At 45.0% G+C, this 24730-nt stretch overlaps 1 protein-coding gene across 1 annotated transcript in view; it reads left to right on the top strand.

The window, feature by feature from the left end:
- The first annotated feature begins 5626 nt into the window (after nt 1-5626).
- Nucleotides 5627-24730, top strand: part of Fgd4 (FYVE, RhoGEF and PH domain containing 4) — a 231056-nt gene continuing 211952 nt past the window's right edge. The window contains exon 1 of the mRNA XM_045151258.1: nt 5627-5712. The gene's annotated coding sequence lies outside the window, so the exon portion shown is untranslated. The remainder of the gene's footprint in view (nt 5713-24730) is intronic.

The following is a 24730-nucleotide window of genomic DNA, read 5'->3' as shown; positions in this document are numbered from 1 at the left end:
TTGAACCAGGATCCTTTGGCTTTGTAGGCAAACGCCTTAACCATTAAGCCATCTTTCCAGACCCCTGTACTTTAGCATCTTCCAAGATCACTTGCAACTGAGGAGAGAGCACAGAGGTACAGACAGCTGGAATCTCAGGGGAGAGTAGATCTAGTTATGGATATACTGTTCTGTGCCAATATTGCCATGCTCCTGAGCCATACCATTCTCTACTTCATGATGGCATCATGTTATGCCTGGAGAAAAAAATGCCATACAAAACCCTCGCTCAAGCATTTTATTATTGTAGCAGAGAATGGACAAAGGCAACGTGTAATTTTTGCTACATTGGCAGATAAACGTACAAGTCTAGAAACATGAATCAGTCCAGTGTTCTGATGCACATTCCAAGATTCCAAGTCTGACCATGTATGTTAATTCCTGTGGAAATGGATGGTTCTGGATTTCCAGCTTCTCTCCACCATGACTTAGCATGCTAGAATCCCTAATTTGCTCTTCTGAACCCCAACTGACAGCTACAATGAGGAGTAGAGTGTTTTATAAATCAGGGTTGGAGATGATATAAGTCACTTCTGCTCAAGAAATTCCAGCTACATGTCTGTACTTAACTGCAACTTTTAAAAAAAATTTAATTTAGGGCTGGAGGGATGGCTTACTGGTTAAGGCATTTGCCTGCAAAGCCAAAGGACCCAGGTTCAATTCCCCAGGACACACATGAGCCAGATACACAAGGGGCACATGTGTCTGGAGTTTGCAGTGGCTGGAACACCCATTCTCTCCCTCTTTCTCTGTCAAATAAATAAATAAATAAATAAAATATTAAATATTTATTTTATTTATTTGAGAGGGAGAGAGAGAGAGAGAGAGAAGGAAGCAGAGAGGAAGAGAGACTGGGTGTGCCAGGGCCTTCAGCCACTGCAAATGAATTCCAGATGCATGTGCTATCTTGTGCATCTGACTCTCATGGGTCCTGGAGAATCACACCTGGGTCCATTGGCTTTGCAGGCAAGCACCTTAACCACCAAGCCATCTCTCCAGCCCTTAACTGCAAGTTTTAAGTTCATATTATTTATTAAGAACCATTAATTTATTCATTGTAGTGCTGGGTATTGAACTCAAGACTTCACACATGGTAGGCCTTTCCTCTCTTTTCTTCCCTTCTACTCTTTTCCCTTGTTATGGACAGAGTCTGTGTAACTCAGGCCTGCCTAGAACTTCCTATATATCCCAGGCTTGCAACAAACTCACAATTCTTCTGCCTCAGTCTTCTAAGTGCTAAGATTATAGACATGAACCACTACCCCTGGATAAGCAAGATTTGCAATGACTGGGCTACACTGCCAGCTCTGCAAAGGTAAGTTTAATTACAGTCTGCATGTTTGCCCAAGGAAAATTATAGATGGTTTCATCAGGATTGTCTTGGTCACAGACACAGGGTCTCAATACTCATCTATTGTGCTCATAACTCTTTTGGAACTCAATACATTTCTTATTCACTATGTGTTGAAATAGTGGGAAATTTCCTATTAGCTATATTAACAAATATAATACTATATTAAAACTACATATCCAAGATAATATATAGGATTTTGTTCTACTTCAACCTAAGATAACTTGAGAATCAATGAAATTCTGTTGACTCCATTCATTTAATGTTGCAAAACATAGCCATCAAAGCAAGGTCCCATAGAAATGTTTCTATTTGTTGGGGACGGCAGAGCAGCCTCTAGTCTCAGCACTTAGGAGGCCCGGGCAGTACTGCTGCAAGTTTGATGCCAACTTGGGTTACACAGTGAGTTCAAGGCTAGCCTGAGATACACAATGAGACTGTTTCAGAAAGAAAGAAAAGAAAACAAATAAAGGAAAAGAAATAAGGTGCTGGGGAAATGGCTCAGTAAGAGCACTTACTACCTAAGTATGATTGTGTGAGAGGGCCTGAGTTTGATCCCCATGTAAAAACTGGGCATGATATGCATCCTGGGGGGTGTGGAGACGTGAGAGTCACTGGGGCCTGCTGGCCAGCCAGTCTGACTGTAAGAGGCAGCTCCAGATTTGGTGAGAGACTCTGTCTCAAGGAAACAAAGCCGAAGAGTGATCGAGGAAGACACCTGATGTTTTCCCCTGGCTTCTGCACGTGTGTGTGGTGTGCATGCACACATACCTGCACACACATACTACACACACATGCAAAAAAGGAAAATGATTGTTAGAAATAGGCAGAACTCAGGGATGGCTCAGCAGTGGGAAGCACGGGCTTGTAAAACTATGGGCCCAGGTTCAGTTTCCCGGTACCCACTCAGAACTGGAAGCACAAAGTGACACATGCATCTGAAATTCATTTTCAGTGGAAAGAGGCTCTGGCATGCCCATTCTCTTCCTCTCTCTGCTTGCAAATAAGTAAAAATCTTAAAAAGAGGAAAATTATATACAACATATTATTATGTATATATTTTGTATCAATTTAATTCCAGTTAAAAGCTCTAATACATTCCATCTGAAAACAGACATGCACTGATGTGAACATATATTACTAGGTGATTGTGAACAACTTGAAACAAGCAGCAGCAATATGTAAAATATAAAAAACTCCGGCTGGAGAGATGGCTTAGTGGTTAAGGTACTTACTTGCCTACAAAACCTAAGGACCCAGGTCCGATTCCCCAGTAAGCACATAAAGCACAAGGTGGAGCATGTATCTGGAGTTTGTGTCCAGTTGCTGTTCCAAATACTGGTGGTCAGGCAGATACCTATTTGCTCACACAAGTGTTTACAATGTCTCTACAGAAAGCGTGCATGTCTCCTAGGGACAGTGCTTACCTTGGGTAGGTGTGATACTTTAAGTCTATTTGAGAACTTGTTTTCTAAAGAGAAGGTAGCCAACAACTTCTCATTTGAACATAATGGAGCTAGGTTGCCAGTGCATTATTATTGCTGGCAACACTGCCTTTCACTGACCCAAATAAAGTATGCCAGGAATCTGCCTTTGAACTATTGGCAACTTATGTACACAGAGGCCAAAGCCCTTTCTATATAACTTCCTGCATTTATTTTGCTGTATTGCAGATGGCACCCAGGGCTTTGCACATGCTAGGTGAGCACTCTACCTGAGCTATACCTCTGGCCCTGTTAAAAACAATGTTTTTTTTTTTTTTGAACTCAACTTTGTAGCTCTACCAGGTGTTGTACTTGTAATCTCCCTGCCTCAGACTCTCAAGTATCTGAAATTATATACAGGCTTGTACTACCAGGCCCAGTTCTGAATTAATTAATATTTGAAACTACTTGTTTAAACTACATTCAACATCATACAGCACAGCAATAAAACTGAAATTGAAATTATATAGAAACCAACAATAATCAGCTGCAATATTATGATAAGGGCTAATAAATCATCAGATAGTACAAAGCTTCCTTTTTTTTAAACACTTTTTGTTTATTTTTATTTATTTGAGAGTGACAGACAGAGAGAGAAAGAGGTAGATAGAGAAAGAATGGGCATGCCAGGGCCTCCAGCCACTACAAATGAACTCCAGCTGCCTGCGCCAGGGGGCTTACGTGCAACCTGGGGAATCAAGCCTCGAACTGGGATACTTAGGCTTCACAGGCAAGTGCTTAATCGCTAAGCCATCTCTCTCCAGCCCACAAAGTTTCTTTTAACAAGGCCTAAAGATACTTTAACAGGGGGTGGGCACATAGCTCACTTGATGGAGTTGTTGTGTAACATGTTGTAGACTCAGGGTTTGATCCAGCCCTGCCCTCCATAATAACAAATGGAAAACAGTTCCTTCTTTTTCAGGGTATGTTCATTGGAACGAAGCCAAGGAGACTAAAACAAAACAAAACAAAAAAAAACAAAATAAAACTGAACTGTCCACAGAGTTTTTGAGGAGAGCTGGGTTAAAGGGCTACACTTCAGGTCTAGGGCTGGATGTTGGGCCGTTTAAAATAATTTGGGGTTTCTTCCAAAATGAAGATAATGGCTGTGAACTCTGCTCGAACTGGCAAGCGTGAAATGTTGCCCTTTTCCTTCCTGTCTCTGTGGTTTGGAAACACAGTCTCTTATTAGTGTTGTGATGTTTAATTAATTAATTAATTAGTTGTGAGATGGTGTCTTGCTGTAGCCCAGGCTGACCTCGAACTCACAGTGATTCTCTTACCTCTGTCAACCAAGTGCTGGGATTAAAGGTTGGGTCTCACTCTAGACCAGACTGACCTGGAACTCACTCTGTAGTCTAAGGTTGGCCTCCACCTCTCAGCAATCCTCCTACTTCAGTCTCCTGACTGCTGGGATTTTTAAATCAAGGTCTGGGAACTGGGAAGATGGTTCAGTGGTTAAAGGCTCTTGCTTGCAAAGCCTGCCCGCCCTGGTTCAATTCCCAAGCCCACGTATGCCAGAGGCAAAAAGAGGCGTGAGTGTCTGATGTTCATTTATAGCGGCAAGATGCCATGGCACCCCCTCTCCCTGCCGCAAACACGTGCAAATAAATATATTTTTAAAAATTAAGAAAAAAACCCCAACACTATGTTGCCCAGGCTGTCCTCAAATTCAGGATTCGGGTGATCTTCTTGTCCCAGCCTCCCCAGGAGCTGTATGTATTTGGTATACAGATGTCTTAAAAACGACAAGACAAATTGAAAAGGACTCTCCAATACCTTACAGATCAAGTCCTAAAATGGTCAAGACGACTGGGTAGGGGGCTCCTGTAATCCAGTGTTTTAGTTTCACACGCTCCTTCTTCGTTTTCCGCAGCGCCCGGGGGGAGACGGGTGGCTTCTTTCTGCAGACAAGTGGGGTCGGGACTCCAGCTCCGCAGGGCGGCTGGCCCAGCGCGGTGGCTTCTGTCCTGGCTTTAAGAAGACTCTCCCGGGCTCAGCCCAGCGACTAGGGACAGGTGGGACCCTTGGAGCGTGGTCTGAAAGCGGCCATCAGCCGGGATGGTTTTCTTCCCGAGTCCCCAGCGTAGCGGTGGGAGCCTGTGGCCAGCGGGGCAGCGGCTCCCCGAGGTCAAGGCTCGGGACGCGCCCAGGGCGCAGCTCCGCCCCGCGCGTTCACGGCCGCTCCCGGAGGCCACGGGGCGGCGCACAGCGGCGAGCTCGGGCTCCCACCCCAGGGACCGGGACGGACTCCGGAGGAGTGCACGGAGCCCGGACTGCTGCGGTGCGACCGGGGAGCGCCGGGGCGTGGACGCGGCCCGGAGCCTGCCGCTGGGCCGGGGTTGACGCAGCACCCACCGGCGAGGGGCAGCCCACCCGGCAGCATGAGCGGCGAAGGCAGCGGCAACTTCAGGCGGGTGGCGATCCGGCGGAAATACAGCTCCTCCCCGCTGACGCTGGGGAGCCCCCGGCCCTGGAGCAGGCCCTCGCCCGCCTGGGGACCGGCTGGGGGCGGCACCTGCCGGGGACCCGCGCCCGCCGGCGCCGCAGGTAAGCGCCCGGGTGGAGCCAGGGCTGCAGGTGAGGCTGCGCAGTGCCCCGAGGGCGCCTCTCGCGGCGTCCCGCGCCCGGAGGATCCTCCTCCCGCCCCGTTCCCGCACCCTAGGACCCTCCAGATGTGCCCCCGCGCCCGAAGGCGCCCCTCCTCCGTGCCAGGTGACCGCGCGCCACACGCCCTCCACCGTAGCTTGTCCCTTCCCACAAAGCACCTTGGGCCGGAGTCGGCCCTGCGCGGAGCCGCTCCTTCAGGTCACTTCTCGAAGAATTCCGGAAGTAAAGGTATGTCTTTTAAAAAAAAAGTTTTGTCCGGGGTGAATACGGCCTGTTTCCAGACTCGATCCTTGCGCTTCGCTGAGTTCCCGAGTTCGCCGCCTCCGCAGGCCCGGTGCCCGGGATGCGAGGCTCGTCCGCACCCCGAGCTGCCGCCTCTCTGTCGTCTGTGACCTCGAAGTCCTATCCTTAGTCCGGCGCCCCTTGCTCAGGGGACGCTTGATTTCCTTCTGGAGGGTAAAACCTGTCTGGGACTAAAATCCAGAAACAGTGCTTGGTGCTGTTTTCCACTATTCATATATCTGAATTCTCATCGAATCTTACGATGATCTGTTCAAGGACTTGTACACGAGTTCAATTCTCCCCGGGGAAGCTTGAAACAAGAACACACCTGCGATTTTTTTTTTCCTCTGAGTTGCAAAATGTTTTTTTAAATTTCCTCTTGGCCTTTATGTGATAACCAGAGAAATCTGGAATGTATGTAGTAGACCAGCTTGGAGACAAAACTCTAAAACAACAGAAATACAAACACGTTGATTTACTGTCACACTGAGAAAACCTGCCTTGATGCTTTAACTGTTCCTTCCCGTCCTCCTGCTGTGCTGTCTGTGTAGCGCAGGAAAGCTGATGTGTGAGGAATTAAAGTGTGAACCCACATTAGACGAGGTGAGAAAATATGGAAACAGGAACGGAATTACAAATTTTTTTACTTACTGCAAAATTAGGACACCATTGATCTCTGAGATCTTGTCTAGTTTTCAGTTAGAGTCACTAAACAAGGAGAGAATGTTTTCTTCCTTCAGGGAAAAACCCTTTGCTTTATGGTGAGGAGACTTATTTATTATTTTTCTAGGCTGTTTAATCAACACAGTCCAATTATTTGTCTGCAGTGCAGATAATGGGCTCCAAATTCTTTACATCAAGGTATTTTTGAGATCACTTGACTTTGTTCCAAATCCTTTAAACAAGTGAATAAAATATGAAATGCCCTTTTACAAGTTAGGGTTAATGGAGTTGTTTCAGTCAATAAATGATTTCTAACAAAGATGAGAGAGAGAGAGGGGAGTATGGTCACCCCAAACTAAGTATATGGAAAGAAAATGCTGAAAAGAAATAATTATACAGCATAAAGTATTATATACTATAAAAATAAAGTAAAAAAAAAACCCACCAAGATATAGTACATAAGTGTAACCAACAAATGAGATAGCTTCTCCCACTGGAGCACTCTGAGAAGTCACATGGTGATTTGGAGGGTGAGCCTGGGTGGGTAGGTTTTAATGGTCATAAACTGAATAAAGGGACTATAATATAATAGTCATACATTGTGAAAATTTAGCACAACCTATTGGTCTAGATTCTTTTCTGTGTCCATATGTTTTGAAAGACAAGGGCATTCCTTTTTTACCATCAAGCCTCCTGAGGGTTGATAATGTACTGCTAAGGAAGGGTAGGTAGATTCCATGCCTTGCTTCTGGGATGAAGAGGTAAAGGAGGAAGATGAGAGTAACATACTGCTTCTGCTGGTTCCGGAGATGCCAGCCTGCCGGATTTTGGAATTCTCTGTGGTCAGACATGATTCTGTGGAGACAGGAACCCGAGAGTGATGATGCTGAGAGCATGTGGAGGTAGCAGAGGTGAGGGGCGGCATCAAGAGGCAATGGCCTTCAGTTGGCCCTGAATCACCAGTGGGACTTAGAAGTGACCCAAAGTGGGGCATGCATTCTGAGCTGAGTGGGAAGTAGAGCTTTGTTATTTAAAGCAGCAAAAAGTTGAGTGTATCACCGGCTTTGTGACATGGAAATGGTCCCGGTAAGAAGAGGACAATAATGCAGGGCTGGGAGTGTACCTCAGTGGCAGAAGAAAAGTTGCCTAGCATGCCTGAAGCCATGGGTTTCACCCTTCCCTCCCAAGCCCTACCCCCCAAAAGAAGGCAAAGCCCTCCCCAAAATTCACATGTCCATCCCTATATCAAAGCTTCCTCAAACGAGTCTTTTGGTAGAGGCAAAAAGAGAATGGGAAGTCTTGAAACTGCAAAGTAGCCTTAAGACAAGCCCCCTGATCCAGGCAGATGTATCCTTGAGAACCTACCCGTGCACTGTCTGCTGCTGTTCTCAGTGCCCCCACCCACCTCACGGGGGGGGGGGGTTGGCAGTGTGGAGAAGAAAACCTTCACATACCTTACTTTCAAGAAAGAGGTCATTGCCTCAGAACTGGAAGGATTTAGGTCTTTAGGCCCTTAAGTTTTGTTTCTCAGTAGACTTCATGTTTTTAGAGCCATTTTTATATTTTGCATTGACTGGTTTCCTGGAGTGTGGTTGGATGGCTCAAATGGAGGCTGCTAAGGTTATTCTTTGCCTCGCCCAAAGTTAAAATGTATTGTCCTTCCCTTTAAACACTAGATTCATGACTTAAGACAATTCCACTATGACACAGGCACTATTGCCCCTTGCTAAATGAGATTGCATTGAAATGTGGGAAATTAAATGAAAGAAAGAAACTGAAAGAAAGGCTTCACATTCTTTTCTTGGGTCATCCATTAACTTGCTCAGTGACACAAATAAAATCAGTGACCTTGAGTGATTTTTACTTTGCATGTTTTCCACACCACATAATCTGGGTAAATAGTTGATAAGGCAAGGTTTGGAGGTACTCTGGGTCTGATTCACTCACCTTGGAGTTCTTGACACTTGCATGGTGCCTCCCACGCCTCAGCCTCTCGGAGATTGGTTGATTGAAGTCAAGGTAGGAGAGGAAAAGTTCTCCCCTCTGTGTGGCGTCATTAGAGACTGGTGTTATGTATGTCACAGTTTGGGTTTGTGTTCATGAGGGAGAGGGACCCAATCTTCATACAGGGCAAAGAACACTGGGTTGTGACAAACAAAACAAAATAAAACAAAACAAAACTTCATAGGCTGGTGTGGTGGTGCATGCCTTTAATCCTATCCCAGCACCCGGGAGGCAGAGGTCGGAGGATCTCTGATAGTTTGAGGCCACCCTGATGCTACATAGATCAGCCTGGGCTAGAGCAAGATCCTACCTCAAAAAAACCAAACAACAACAACAACAAAACAACAACACACTGTTCAACAAACATTAGATGTGATTGCCTGAACTGTCCTCAGGTCTTAAGAAGCTGCAGGTTGTAACTTTGGGCTTAAGGCCTTGTTGGCTCATTCTTTTGGTTGGTGGATTCATTCTTTAAGGGTGCAGAGCCCAGGGCTGAGCATGACAAGAACTAAGGTGAATTCAGGCCTATGGGATCAAGTAGGAATGCTAAGAGGGAAATGGGTAGAAGCACATAGGTGCTATATGCAGCAAGAAGTGTGCTGATAGATGCCTGTAGAAAGCATGTGGGAATAAAAGGAGAAAAACAAGGGTCTGGGATAGGAATGTGCCTTTAGCAGAAAAAGAAGGAAATTGGTATGTCAACACAGGTGTTGAGCCGCCTGGCCACTTCCTGTAATCTGACTCATAGAAGAGGATGGCATGGAAGGGAGTATAAGGGAAAACTGTGAAAAATGTAAAACTAAGACATCTGCAGTGGCAAAACGGAGTATTTCTAAAGCATTGTTAGAATGGATATATTTGTACTAAATAAAACCTGTCTGCTGGGCATGGCAGTTTAGGCCTATAATCTCAATAGTAGAAAGGCTGAGGCAGGAGGATTGCAGTGAGTTAGAGGCCAGCCTGGGGCTACAGAGTGAGTTCCAGGTCAGCCTGGGATAGAGTGAGACCCTACCTCGAAACAAACAAAAAAAAAATCAATAATCATCTCAAATGTATATTTATATATATTATGTAGACTTTTTTGTTTTGCCTAGTTGATTTGATAGACACCTGAAATCCCATCTCAATATTTAATGCTTTTCTTTTTTCACGAACAAGGTTATTCATCTACAAGGCATAATACAGCCTTTCATCAAAACCAGGAATTTAGCACTGATCAGTTACTGCCATTGACCCTCAGGTCCCCTTTCAAGTGTTGCCGTTTGCTCCAAATGCTGGGAATATTTGTTTCAGCACTGAGAATTCATCCCAGGCCTTGTGCACACTGGGCAAGCATTTTACCACTGCTCTACCCCTAGCTCCACTATGCTCCTCCTGGCTAAATGCAGTTCAGAATTAGCCTCTGCTTGTAAATAAGTATTTTATTTTTATGCATTTATTTGAGAGAAAGCGAATGGGTGCACCAGGACCTCCAGCCACTGCAAACCTTGTGCATCTGGTTTACATAAGTCCTGGGGAATCAAACCTGGGTCCTTTGGCTTTGTAGGCAAGCACCTTAGCTGCTAAGCCATCTTTCTACACCCCCCCCTTTTTTCCCCTGGTTTTATGAGGTTGGGTCTCACTCTAGTCCGGGCTGACCTGGAACTCACTCTGTAGTCTCAGGGTGGCCCCGATCTCACAGTGATCCTCCTACCTCTGCCTCCCAAGTGCTGTGACTAAATGCATATGCCACCATGCCTGGCAACCCCCTTTTTTTAAAAAAATAATTTTATTTATTTATTTGCAAGGAGAGAGAGAATATGAATGAGGATGGGTTACTATGTTTTGTTGGAATAGAGCACCAGAGTTGTACTGTTTTGTGAGCTCAAGACTTATTTAGTGCCAGGATAACATAGTGAAATGAAACTTTGAAAATCTGAGTAAGGGGAGGGAGAAGCTTTTAAGGGTCATGAGGGTGAGAGGAACTGTGCATGGTATGTGTGGCCCTGGGGGAGGTTGAACACCCTTGATTCAAGCCTGTGGGATCAGATTATTTGGACCACCTGTTGAACTCCTTTGAGGGTGTTGGACCTGGAATGTGGTCTGTACCAGGGCTAGAGGTGAAGCAACAGAGCTTAGTCAATTTCAGTAACAGTAGGTAAGGATTACCTGGTCCTGAGCATAGCTGTTGGTGAGGAGAGGAGAAGAGGCAGCTTTCTTTCCTGTTTGTTTGTTTTTTTTAAGTATTTGTTTATTTGGGAGAGAGAACAACAGAGGGTGGGGGAAGGCGTGGAACAGTGTACCAGGGCCTCCTGCCATTGCAGATGAACTCCAGATGAATGGGTCACTTTGTGCACTTGACTTTATGTGGGCACTGGGGGACTTGAACTTGGACCTTCAGGCTTTGTGAGCAAGTGCTTTAAACTGCTGAGTAATCTTTCCAGCCCTACTTTCCTGAAATCTAACATTTCCAACCATTTTGTTTATGTAAAAAGGACAGAGATAACATCATAGGAAAGAGAATAAAGAGGTTGAAGTGCCAGATGTGGTAGAGCACGCTTTTAATCCTAGCACTTGGGAGGCAGAGGTAGGAGAATCTTTGAGTTTGAGGCCACCCAGAAAATACACAGTGAACTCCAGGTCAGCCTAGGCTAGAGTGAAACCCTACCTTGGGGGGGGGGGTAGAGGAGGGGGTAAGGTTGAGGTTTCATGGGTCGATGGGGCAACATTATCACACCTCTAACTTTTTTTGGCTGGATTGGGGTGTGGGATGTATTACTTGCAAGGATTTTCTCCCATTCTCTATGTTACATGCTCACTCAACTGACAGGTCACTATGTTGTGCAAAAGCTATTTGATTTCATGGGGTGCATTTGTCAATTGTTGACCATATTTCCTGAGCAACTAAAGTTCTGTCCAGAAACTCCAATGCCCTACTTTCTCCTTTAGTAGTTTCCGAGTTTCAGGTTTTATATCGAGGTTTGTTTACATAACTTATTTACGTGTGTGTGTGTGTGTGTGTGTGTGTTGCCAGCATCATGCTGCTTTTATTACTATGGCTCTGTGGTATGACTTGAAGTCAGGTATGGTGGCAGGAGATAAACTTCCGGCAGTATTCTTCTCTCAGTGCACAGCCTGGTATCTTAAGTACCTCCATTCTTGGACTGACTGTAGGTAACCTTCTTCTGCCTCTTTACTTTTTAATTAGTTAGAAATAATTCAGCATTGCACATATGCTCACAAAGTTGCCTGGCCTTAGGACACATGCTCAGGAGGCTTTCTACAGAGGTCAACGCCAGCAGTCACCGGCATAGTCACATAGCAGGCTGCCGCTGCGCAGTTGAGTTAGGCCTGGTTCCGGGGAGGGGTGCACGACACCCGTCTGGCGACAGCGCTGTGTCTGAAGAAGAGGGAGCTGTGTGCATGGCCTCGTCAGTCCCTTCACCCTTGGGAAGACTCCATGGGACACCTTTGTGCCACCCACACATCTTCCGTACCAGGGTTGTTGGTGATGGCAGGAAGGGCCCTGTCACCTTGCCCAGCTGCAAGGCTTGTAGGTGATGAACCTGTGTCCTGGCTTCCATGTCCTGCCACCAACAGCATCGGACAGCAATGGGCAATTTCAAAAACATAGAGTTGGGTTCTAGGATAGTCTGATTCACCCTTGGGATCTCTGACAGAAGCATCTGCCACCCAGCCATGGAGAGAGCTCTCTTAGTTTGCTTAAGTCTGATGATCCTCGGCCATTTCCACTGCATGAACAATTGATGTTTAGATATTTTACTTATCTGTTTCACTTCACTGAAAGCTAGAGGCTGAGAAGTTGCTTCTGTAGCCCAGAGTAATTAACCTTACTAATGAATGGTCTGTATCTCCCTACCAAATTAAGAATCAGTAACCGAAAGGCATAAGCTGCTTCCAAGTAGTTTCAAACTGGAGTTCAGAGTAAAAATAAAGAAACCATTTCTTCTTTTAAATAATAAATTCATTTCTCTCTTTTTCTGTCTCTGTCTCTGGGGCGGGGGCTGGGGGCTGGGGATGGGGAAGGGCCTCACCTGTAGCCCCTGCTGACCTGGAACTCATTCAATAGCCCCAGGCTGGCCTAGAAGTCATGACAACATATTCTTACCTCAGCATCCCAAGTGCTGGGATTAAATACATCCCAGTGTTTCTTCCTTGTTAATCAAGTTCCCATTATAATAAAGTACCTGAGATAATGGAAAAGATGAAAAGACTTATTTTAAAAATATTTTTATTTATTTATTTGAAAGAGAGAAAGACACAGGGAAAGAGAGAAAGAGAGAGAGAATGGCCACCAGGCACTGCAAATGATCTCCAGGTGCATGCATCACCTTATGCATCTGGCTTATGTGGGTCCTGGGTAATTGAATTGAGGTCCATTGGCTTTGCAGGCAAGTGCCTTAGCTGCTAAGCCATCTCTCAGCCCAATTTTGATTCATGGTTTCAGAGATTTCATTTCATGGTTATTTGGCCCCATTGCCTTTGGACCTGTGATGGCCAGCACCCCATTGGATGGAGCATGGGTGAAGTAAGCTGTTCCTCGGGCCTGGGAAGCAGAGAGTGAAGGAGAATAGGCCAGAGTCCCAATAGCCCCTTCATGTGGCTGAAAGACTTCTATATTTTTAGATAAGGAACTTTCCTACAAAGCCTAACAACCCAGGTTCAGTTCCCCAAAACCCACATAAAGCCAGGTGCTCAAAGTGGTACATGTATCTGGAGTTGTTTTGTTTTGTTTTGTTTTGGTTTTTCCAACGTAGGGTCTCACTGTAGCCCAGACTGACCTGGAATTCACTATGCAATCTCAGAGTGGTCTTGAACTCATGGCGATCCTCCTACCTCTGCCTCCTGGGATTAAAGTGCTGGGATTAAAAGGTGTGCACCACCATGTCTGGCTAAATAAAATGTTTTAACAAATATTTAAATTACAAAAAATTTTAAAACCTACCTATCAGTCACACAGGAGGCTCTGGACAAACCCTTTCACACAGACCTTTGGTAGACACTTATCTGAGCCATAACATTTTAAAAATTATTTGTTTATTTGCAAGGAGAGAGAGAGAGAGAGAGAGAGAGAGAGAGAGAGAGAGAGAGAGAGAGAGAGACACACAGAGATGCACAGAGAGAGAGAGAGAAAGAGAATGGGTGTACCAGAGCCTATAGCTGCTGCAAACGAACTCCAGACTCATGTGTTACTTTGTGCATCTGGCTTTATGTGGAAACTGGGGAATCAAATCCAGTTCCTTAGGCTTTGAGGGCAGGCACCTTACCAATGAGCCATCTCTCCAGCCCAGCCATAGCATTTTTATGGGAATAATTATACTGAACCGGTCACAGTCATATCTAATCCTGTAGTCCCAGCAAAGGCAAGATGATCATGAGTTTGAAGCCAGGTTAGCTAACATAGCAAGACATGCTTACTTCAAAAATAAGTAAATAAATAGCTAACTCATTATGCTGAGATTGCCATAATTATATATAAGGATAGAAAAGAGCAGCCTGGGCTGGAGAGATGGCTTAGTGGTTAAAGCACTTGCTTGTGATGCCTATCAACCCAGGTTTGACTCCCTAGTGCCCACATTAAGCCAGATGCACAAGATGGCACATACATCTGAAGTTCATTTGCAGAGGCTGGAGGCTCTGCCATGCCCATTCTCTCTGCCTCTCTGTCTCTTAAATAAATAAAAAGAATATTTTTTTTAAAGAAAACAACAGATTATTTTGAGAATGTGTGTGCTGCCATGCTTCACCTTTTTTTTTTTTTTTTTTTAGGTAGGGTCTCATTCTAGTCCAGGCTGACCTGGAGTTCACTATGGAGTCTCAAGGTGGCCTGGAATTAAAGCTTCAAACTCACAGGGATCTTCATACCTCACCCACCTTAGTACTGGGATTAAGGCTTGTGCCACCATGCCCAGCCCTCTACCTCTTTTTTTAAAAAATATTTTTATTTATTTGCAAGCGGAGAGAGAGAGAGAAAGGAAGCACATGCCAGGGCCTCTCGCCACTGCAAACAAACTCCAGATACATGTGTCACTTTGTGCTTCTGGCCTTACATGGGTACTGGGGAACTGAACTCAGGCCTTTAGGCTTTGCAAGCTAGAGCCTTAGCCACTGAGCAATCTCTTCAGCCCTCTCCACGTCCTTTCTTACTGGCCTGCCGCTCACCATCATGCTAGAAGCAATGGGCAGCTAAGAAGAAGCAGGAAGGCTGCAATGTACTTGATGTCTTTGAATTAAGGAATTTTCTTCACCCACTTGATCTTTTCACATACTTTAACAATAAGAACAGGAATTTAGCAGCAGCTTGATTTTTTTCTCAATACATTGTTGTGTTAAGGAGGACTTTTAGGGATTGGGGAGATGGCTTAGTGGTTAAAGGCACTTGCTTGCAAAGCCTGCTGGCCAGGGTATACTTCTTCAGTACCCACATAAGCCAGACATGCAAAGTGGCCCACGTGCATCTAAAGTTCGTTTGCAGTGGCAAGAAGCCCTGGCATGCCCATGTGCATTTTTCTTTCTCTATCTCTCAGATAAGTAAATATAAATTACAAGGAAATTTTGAGGCAGGGTTTTGCTCTATCTCAGGCTGACCTGAAATTCACTGTGGTGTCAGGCTGACGTGGAACTTACAGTGATCCTCCTACCTCTGCTTTTCTAGTGCTGAGATTAAAGGTGTGGCCCCTGCGCCCGGTATTATTTTTTTTTAATTTTATTTATTTTGAGAGAGAGAGAGAGAGAATGAATATGGGCCTGCCAGGGCCTTTAGTTGCTGCTAATGAGCTCCAGATGCGGGTGCTCCCTTGGGCATGGGCGACATTGTGCATTTTCATCACTGCATATTTGAACATGAGTTCTCAGGCTTTGCAGGCAAGTGCCTTAATTGCTGAGCCATCTCTCCAGCCTTACAATTTTTAAAAATTTTTATTTATTTATTTATTTATTTGACAGAAAGAGGGACACACACACACACACACACACACACACAGAGAGAGAGAGAGAGAGAGAGAGAGAGAGAGAGAGAGAGAGAGAGGGAGGGAGGGAGAGGGAGAGGGAGAGGGAGGAGAGGGAGAGAATGGGCGCATCAGGGTCTCCAGGCACTGCAAACGAACTCCAGATGCGTGTGCCCCCTTTTGTAGCTGCCTAACATGAGTCCTGGCGAATCAAACCTGGGGTTTTGGCTTTGCAGGCAAACACCTTAACTACTAAGCCATCTTCTCCAGCCCGATCCTTACAATATTTTTAAACAAAGTCCTTTACTACATTTTACTAAGTAGCTTATTATACTTATTTAGCCCTGGTTTTTGTTTTATTTATTTTTTTTTTTTGGTTTTTCAAGGTAGGGTCTTGCTGTAGTCCAGGCTGACCTGGAACATACTATGTAGTCTCAGGGTGACCTTGAACTCACCTAAATTCTACTTCTGCCTCCCAAGTGCTGGAATTAAAGGCGTGTGCCACCATGCCTGGCCTTCTTTGATATTTTGAGACAGCATCTAACTATATGACCCAGGCTATCCTTAAACTCCTGTTTCAGTGCTAGAATGACAGGGGCACACCACCATGCCTGGTTTTACTGACCATATTTTAGACATGCTCCTCTCTTGTGAAGACTAGATATGTGTTGTGTCTGGAAGATGACAATCAAAGTACTCCTCCCCATCCTTTGGCTTTTGCATTCTTTCTGCCAACTGCTACAATGGCCTTGGAAGGTGTCATAGAGTGATGCCTTAGTGCAGAACACTCTAGTGTGACTTCTCAGTGCTTTGATGATCCCAGCAGTCAGCACTATCTGAAAAGAGAAGCTTCTCTAACCAAAAGGGACAGTAACTTTAATATATGGGCATAAACAAATGTTTAGAGGGCAATTTGGTGGGCAGCATTTGTGTGTGTGTGTGTCTATCTGTTTTGAGGTAGGTTCTCTCTGTAGTCCTGGCTGACCTGGGATTCACTATGTAGTCTCAGGCTGGCTTTGAACTCACAGCAATCCTCCTACCTCCACTTCCCGAGTGCTGAGATTAAAGGCATGAGCCACCCCCTCTGGTAGCATTTTGTTTTAATGAAAGTAGGTATCTACATAGAAGTAAGAAGGGTAAAATGATAAAACAAATAGGACATTTCTTTGGTCATTATCAGGACTTGAATTTGAGTATATGTGGTGTTTATTAAAATTTGACTCTGTGAAAGTTGGGTGTTTCTATGTACTCTTGGCCTCTAGGTGGCAGCAGAGTGTAAGAAAAATATACTGCGAATAAGGAAATTTAGTCCTTTGTTATTTTAAGAAGTTATATTTGGGGCTGGAAGGATGACATAGTGGTTAAGGCCTTTGCCTGTAAAGCCAAAGGACCCATGTTCGATTCCCCAGGACCCACGTAAGCCAGATGCACAAGGGCACATGTGTCTGGAGTTCATTTGCAGTGGTTAGAGGCCCTTGTGTGCTCATTCTCTCTCTCTCTCCCTCCCTCTCTCTCTCTCTCTCTCTCTCTCTCTCTCTCTGATTGCAAATAAATAAATAAAATAAAAAAACCAATAACTTATATTTGAACTTTTGCCCTCTGAATCATGTCAACACTGGAAATGAATAAAGTAGCAAGCAAGAGTTAGCCCTGGAGAAGGACATTTTGTGATCCTGTTATTTTCTTTGTTTTTTTCGAGGTAGGGTCTCAATCTAGCTCAGGCTGACCTGGAATTCACTATTTAGCCTCAGGGTGGCCTTGAACTCATGATCCCCCTACCTCTCCCTCCCAAGTGCTGGGATTAAAGGTGTGTGCCACCACGCCCGGCTCCTCTTTATTTTTAAATGATGGGTTTGAGGGCTTCTAATGTTTTTCTTAAAGGTAATTTAGAGGATTCCTCAACTGACAGTGTGAGGCCATCATAGCTCTAAGGCAATGGGCCATCGTCATGCTGTGTCACTTGATTTTTTTTTTTTTTTTGAGGCAAGTCTAACAGACTGACTCATTATTGTTTTTAAATTTTATGAGAGGGAGTGAACATGAGAACACACATGCACGTGCACAAGAACGCAGGAGAGAGAGTGAGAATTGGCGTGTCAGGGCCTCCAGCCACTGCACCCAAACTCTAGACACGTGTGCCACCTTGTGCACATCTGTGACCTTGCACATTTGTGTCACATTGTGCGGCTGGCTTACGTGGCACCTAGAGAGTTGAACATGCATCCTTAGGCTTTGCCGGCAAGCGCCTTAACCAAAAGCCATCTCCCCAGCATGTAATTTTTTTTAAAAAATAAGCCCCAGATCTCCGTACTGTCTGTAGACATTCACTCAATACTCCAGGAGCAAGAAGTTGCTTTTCTGCCACAAATAACAATAATGGCTTTTGAAGATTGGGCATGTCCAGTGTTGGGGCTTCTGTGAGAGCCTACCTTATCTGATCAAAGGATTGGTGCAATTGAGCATCACAGTTAAGGGGCTCAAAGACTGGGCCCCTGATTTCCTTATAGAGAGTTTTTGCCATTAATCCAGAATTAGGAATCCAAGTTTGATAAATCCATCCCTAAGAAGGACTGCAGTCATTTCTTTGTCTTTAATGTGAAAAGTTCAGTTATGTCCCTGCCTGAGATGGGGGTAGTTGTCATCAAAGTATGTCCCAAGTGGTAGTTTGAATAAATGTCCTGCAATAGATTCAGGAGTTTTATTAAAGCTTCTTGGATTTCCAAGTGCTTGGTTGGAGGAGGTGTCACTGGGCAGACCCCAGGGTCCAGCTCTAAGGTGTGGGGTGGATTTGGAATTCCAGTCTAAAGACATATAAAGTGCCTGAGTTTTGCCTGGAACTCCCAAGTGTGCTGTTTCTGTTGGGTTTGGGCTTGTGGCTCTTCTCTCTCTACTTGGACCTGTGAAAGCAGGCCAGCTTCTTCTGCCATTATGATCTTCCCCACTATCTTCAATAAATCCTCTCGTCTGGAAGTTCATCCCAGGAATGTGTGGCTGTGTGCTATATCCCTAATATTGTACTTATCCGAGCCTTTTGCTGGGAGGCCAAAATATTAGGATTCTAATGGTATTTTGGCCTGAGCTTTTTCTAAGTAGGGTTACAATCCAAATATCTAAATATTGTAAGTAGTTCTCTGTAGCAAAACTTAAGTCCTTAAGATCTTTTTTCTGATGCCCATGCAAATGGTAGGAGCCATCTGGGCATGATGGCACATGCCTTTAATTCCAGCATTTGGGAGGCAGAGGTAGGAGGATCACCATGAATTCAAGGTCACCCTGAGACTACATAGTAAATTCCAGGTCACATGGACTAGAGTGAAACCCTACCTCAAAAAAACAAAAGAAAACAAAACAGCAACAAAAAAACAAAATGGTAGGAGCTGTCTTTAACCAAAGTGAGAGTAGTATTAGTTTATGTGCACAAACATAAGTATATAATGAGTGATTTGGTGGGCAAATATATTCATTTAGCCAGAAAACAGGTAATACTTTTGTCGCTGGGGCTTATGATCTCCCCAGCCATAGGGCGCCATTTAGCCTTCAACAGAGGACCAGACATTCTGGTTGTGTTTTAATCAGCCCTGGCTGTCAGTGCTCACTCTTTGACCTTTGTGCCCATTCGGTTGGGGCCCCTGACTTCAATTCCTGGCCCCACTGGGATTTCCCCATAAAGTAAAAAATGTAAGCTTGGAGACATTTGGAAAGATGGTCAGGAAGGGCTGGTGGCAGGGTTTAGGACTTTGCAATCAGCATCTTCATTGCATCCATCCCTTCCCCTCTAGGTAAGCATGGGTCTCTGTGTCTCAGGTGTGAGGAGGTCACTGGGTTGGGGCTGCCATGAGCCTGGCAGGTTTCTGGAAAAATGAAAAGAAGAAAAGAAATAAGGAGATGATTGAAGTATATGAATAAATGCTGGTGGCACAGGAAGGTCTGGTATGGAGAGATCTAGCAGCACTGGAAATTCTAAATAGCTTTGTGGTTGCCACCATCTTATTGGTTAGTCACATGGCTGTGACCATCTTGGCTGATCATGTGATACTGCTAAAATCCCAAAAAAAGGCAGGAGTCTCCTTAAGCTAAGAAAGCAGGAAAGGAATGATGTTCCCTCAAATTTTGATCATTGAACTCAGAGATAGATGTGTGAGGTTCAGGAGTGACCAAGACCACGCAGACCACCCTGAGGCAAAGATGAAAGCTTTATTCAGGAAAAGCATGAGCTGCCAGGGCTAACTCACAAGAGAGGAGCCCAGCCAACCCGAGTTTTCAGGCACTGGGCTTCTTCAGTTGGGGGAATGTGAGGAAGGTTTTCCTTTAGGGGAGATCATTACTTTAACATATAGCTAGAGTGTTGCACCAGAACAGTGACCATGTGACTTACAAGATAAGGAGGCAGGAAGCCATGACCTGGGGCATTGCTAGGCAAGGAGGGGATAAGGACTGGGTGGTTTCTGGAAGAATGTGGATCATCCACATCCATCTCCTTATGCCTCTGCCACAACCCTGCTGACCTTGGTGACTCCATCTTGGGAGGCCATCCTGACCTAACAAGATGAAGTGGTGATAATTGCGATCTGGACCTCTATGCATGACTGAGTTCCAGTATTCCATGCAGTCTCATGGAGTAGGCTGAAGATGTTCTCTCTAAGGTAGGAGATTCTCAAGCTGACTGTGGTGGTTTGATTCAGGTGTCCCCCATAAACTTAGGTGTTCTGAACGCTAGGTTCCCAGCTGATAGAGATTTGAGAATTAATACCTTCTGGAGGCACTGTATTGTTAGGGTGGGCTTATGGGTATTATAGCCAGTTTCCCCTTGCCCGTGTTTGGCACACTCTTCTGATGTTACAGTCCATCTCATGTTGGCCCGGAGGTGATGTCCACTCTCTGCTTATGCCAACATTTTCCCCTGCCATCATGGAGCTTCCTCTCAAGTCTGTAAGCCAAAATAAACCTTTTACCACAAGGTGCTCTTGGTCAGGTGATTTCTGCCAGTTGTGTGAAACTGACTGCAATAATGGTTAAAAAATGAAAAACTCTCTAGATAAAGAAAATTCTTTATTTTATAACCTTTTGTGGCAGGGGGCTGTGTCTAACTAGAGACTAACTAGAGATAAGGCCTTGCTACAGGGTAGATGTGACTCAGGTCACCAGAGTCAGGGACTGAGGGAAGGAACAGGAGAGGTTACGCTTTCAAAAATCAGAGCATTATCTCATTCTGCTGACCACTCAGGTTGTCAGCTTTTCTTTCTTGCTGTACTGCAGGAGGTATGACTTCTTTGTCACCATAGGACAGACGTCTGTCCTCTTCATAGAATAGTGTCTGACCCAACAAGTGCTAGGGCTTGTCAGCTGGGCCCTGTTAACAATAACCCTGGAGGGCCTGGATCACCTGAGCAAGGCCTTGGCTCTGAGGAGAAGGCTTTCTAGTCACAGGCTGTCAACTTTTGTGTCTCTCTCTGGAATGAAGGGGTGTGGCTACTTTGTCTTTTTAGGACAAACATCTGTCCTTGAAGAAACAACTCACATATTTTAGTTGAGGAACACACTGTCTTGGCTCCAGGCAACATTACACCTATATTGTGTGAATCTTGCAGCCAACCTGGCATCAGAGATACAAAAACTGTAAACCCATCTCTAGGAGAGAAGACTGGTCAGGGCAAGAGTTTATTCATCTGTCATTTTCTTTTCTTTGTGGTTTTTCAAGATAGGGTCTTACTCTAGCCCACACTGACCTGGAATTCACTAGGCAGTCTCAGGGTGGCCTCAAACTCATAGTGATCTTGCTACCTTTGTCCCTCGAGCACTGGGATTAAAGGTGTGTGCCACCGCATGCAGCTCTCTCTCACTGGTGAGTGTGGATGTATAGGATGGTCACTGGGTAGTGGGGAGGGTGTGGTTCCATGGATGTATAGGATGATCACTGGGGAGTGGGGAGGGTGGGGTTCCATGTGGATGTATAGGATAATCACTGGGGAGTAAGGAGGGTGGGGTTCCATGTGGATGTATAGGATAATCACTGGGGAGTAAGGAGGGTGGGGTTCCATGTGGATGTATAGGATGATCACTGGGGAGTGGGGAGGGTGGGTTCTGTGTGGATGTATAGGATGGTCACTGGGGAGTGTGGAGAGTGAGTTTCCATGGGGATGTATAGGATGATCACCAGGGAATGGGGAGGGAGGGGTTCCATGTGGATGTATAGGATGATCACTGGGTTGTGGGGAGGGTGGGTTCCGTGGGGCTGTATAGCATGGTCACTGGGTAGTGGGGAGGGTAGAGTTCCGTGTGGATGTATAGGATGGTCACTGGGGAGTAAGGAGGGAGGGGTTCCATGTGGATGTATAGGATGATCACTGGGGAGTGGAGAGGGTGGGTTCCGTGTGGATGTATAGGATGGTCACTGGGGAGTGGGGAGGGTGGGTTCCGTGTGGTTGTATAGGATGGTCACTGGGGAGTGGGGAGGGTGGGGTTCCGTGTGGATGTATAGGATGGTCACTGGGGAGTGGGGAGGGTGGGTTCCGTGTGGTTGTATAGGATGGTCACTGGGGAGTGGGGAGGGTGGGTTCCGTGTGGATGTATAGGATGATCACTGGGGAGTGGAGAGGTTGGGTTCCGTGTGGTTGTATAGGATGGTCACTGGGTAGTGGGGAGGGTGGGTTCCGTGTGGATGTATAGGATGATCACTGGGGAGTGGGGAGGGTGGGTTCCGTGTGGTTGTATAGGATGATCACTGGGGAGTGGGGAGGGTGGGTTCCGTGTGGTTGTATAGGATGATCACTGGGGAGTGGGGAGGGTGGGTTCCGTGTGGATGTATAGGATGATCACCTGAGAGTGAGGCATAGCTCAGCCACTGTGAGGTCATGCATATCTCGGTAACCATGAACTTTTTTTCTAGGAAAGTCTTGCTGTAGTGTTGTCTGACCTGGAATTCACCCTGTAGTGTCAGGCTGTCCTTGGACTCATAGTGCTCCTCCTGTCTCTATTTCCTGAGTGCTGGGATTAAAGGCGCTCACCACCAGGTCAGTCTTTTGACCTTGAATTTTAGGTGAAGTTCCATGTCCTCATTGCAGGGATTATGGACTTGTGCCCAGTGCAGCAGCCTATGTAGCGCTCCAGTGTGAGCCAGAGCTCCCTGCATCGGCGCTAGAGCTTTACCAGCAGAGCTGCAAACTCAGGCATCTTTCAAGTCCTTTAAAAAACCTCTGTTTTCATTGTTACAGGTACAGTCTTCCCTTAGCCCAGCCTACAAAAGAGGTAGTGTTTTTTTCTTAGTAATCTCTTGTATCAAAATGTTCATTAATTAAAAATAGCTGCCTGATACAGGAAGCAGCTCACGTAGCAGCTTCTGACCCCGTTCTAAAAACAGACATGAGCTACTTTGTGCTGGAGAAGAGGGAGTGTTGGAATTGTGGGAGCAGACTCAGGTAAAAGCATGCTTTATGTTTTTAAAGAATTCTTATGTTTTCTTAGATTTTCCCTACTATAACATCAGATATGCTTGCATATATACTATATATATTAAATAGAAAGTGACATCATTATTCAAGTTTGTGTTGTCTGTGTAGTCTGGTGGTTTCTACTAGATTTGTTTTCTATGTACATGTAAATAGTATTTTTTTAAAAATTTTTATTAACATTTTCCATGATTATAAAATATATCCCATGGTAATTCCCTCCCTCCCCACCCCCACACTTTCCCATTTGAAATTCCATTCTCCCTCATATTACCTCCCCATTACAATCATTGTAATTACATATATACAATATCAACCTATTAAGTATCCTCCTCCCTTCCTTTCTCCACCCTTTATGTCTCCTTTTCAACTTACTGGCCTCTGCTACTAAGTATTTTCATTCTCACGCAGAAGCCCAGTCATCTGTAGCTAGGATCCCCATATGAGAGAGAACATGTGGTGCTTGGCTTTCTGGGCCTGGGTTACCTCACTTAGTATAATACTTTCCAGGTCCATCCATTTTTCTGCAAATTTCATAACTTCATTTTTCTTTACCGCTGAGTAGAACTCCATTGTATAAATGTACCACATCTTCATTATCCACTCATCTGTTGAGGGACATCTAGGCTGGTTCCATTTCCCAGCTATTATAAACTGAACAGCAATAAACATGGTTGAGCATGTACTTCTAAGGAAATGAGATGAGTCCTTTGGATATATGCCTAGGAGTGCTATAGCTGGGTCATTATGGTAGATCAATCTCTAGCTGTTTTAGGAACCTCCACACTGTTTTCCACAATGGCTGGACCAGACTGCATTCCCACCAGCAGTGCAGAAGGGTTCCTTTTTTTCCACATCCCCGCCAACATTTATGATCATTTGTTTTCATGATGGTGGCCAATCTGACAGGAGTGAGATGGAATCTCAATGTAGTTTTAATCTGCATTTCCCTGATGACTAGTGACGTAGAACATTTTTTTAGATGCTTATATGCCATTCGTATTTCTTCCTTTGAGAACTTTCTATTTAGCTCCATAGCCCATTTTTTGATTGGCTTGTTTGATTCCTTATTATTTAACTTTCTGAGTTCTTTGTATATCCTAGATATTAATCCTCTATCAGATATATAGCTGGCAAAGATTTTTTCCCATTCTGTAGGTTGCCTCTTTGCTTTTTTCACTGTGTCCTTTGCGGTGCAAAATCTTTGTAATTTCATTAGGTCCCAGTGGTTAAGTAAATAGTATTTTTATTTATTTATTTATTGGTTTTTCGAGGAAGGGACTCACTCTAGCTCAGGCCGACCTGGAATTCACTATGTAGTCTCAGGGTGGCCTTGAACTCTTGGCAATCCTCCTGCCTCTGCCTCCTGTGTGCTGGGATTAAAGGTGTGTGCCACCATGCCTGGCTAGTATTTTTATTTTAGAAATAGAATTGTGGGGCTGGAGAGATGGCTTAGCAGTTAAGCGCTCGCCTGTGAAGCCTAAGGACCCCAGTTCGAGGCTTGATTCCCCTGGACCCACGTTAGCCAGATGTGCAAGGGGGCACACACATTTGAGTTCATTTGCAATGGCTGGAGGCCCTGGTGAGCCCATTCTCTCTCTCTCTCTCTCTCTCTCTCTCTCTCTCTCTCTGTCACTCTCAAATAAAAAAAATTAAAAATAGAATTGTGAAAAAAAAAAGAGTGGGAAAATAGAATTGAGCTATTTTTCCAACTTATTTTTTCATTAGTATAATGAAAAATTTCCACATCACTCTTTCATAATTCTTTGCCTGTATTTTACTTTTTTTGTTACTGTGTTTTCAAGGTGGGGTCTCACTCTAGCCCAGGCTGACCTAGAATTCACTATGTAGTCTCAAGTTGGTCTCAAACTCACAGCATTCCTCCTACCTCAGCCTCCCTAGTGC

The sequence above is a fragment of the Jaculus jaculus genome, chromosome 5, assembly GCF_020740685.1.
Source record: "Jaculus jaculus isolate mJacJac1 chromosome 5, mJacJac1.mat.Y.cur, whole genome shotgun sequence".
Classification (NCBI taxonomy): Eukaryota; Metazoa; Chordata; class Mammalia; order Rodentia; family Dipodidae; genus Jaculus; species Jaculus jaculus.
The sequence above is the reverse complement of the archived record's forward strand: the minus strand, read 5'-3'. Positions and strand labels throughout refer to the sequence as shown.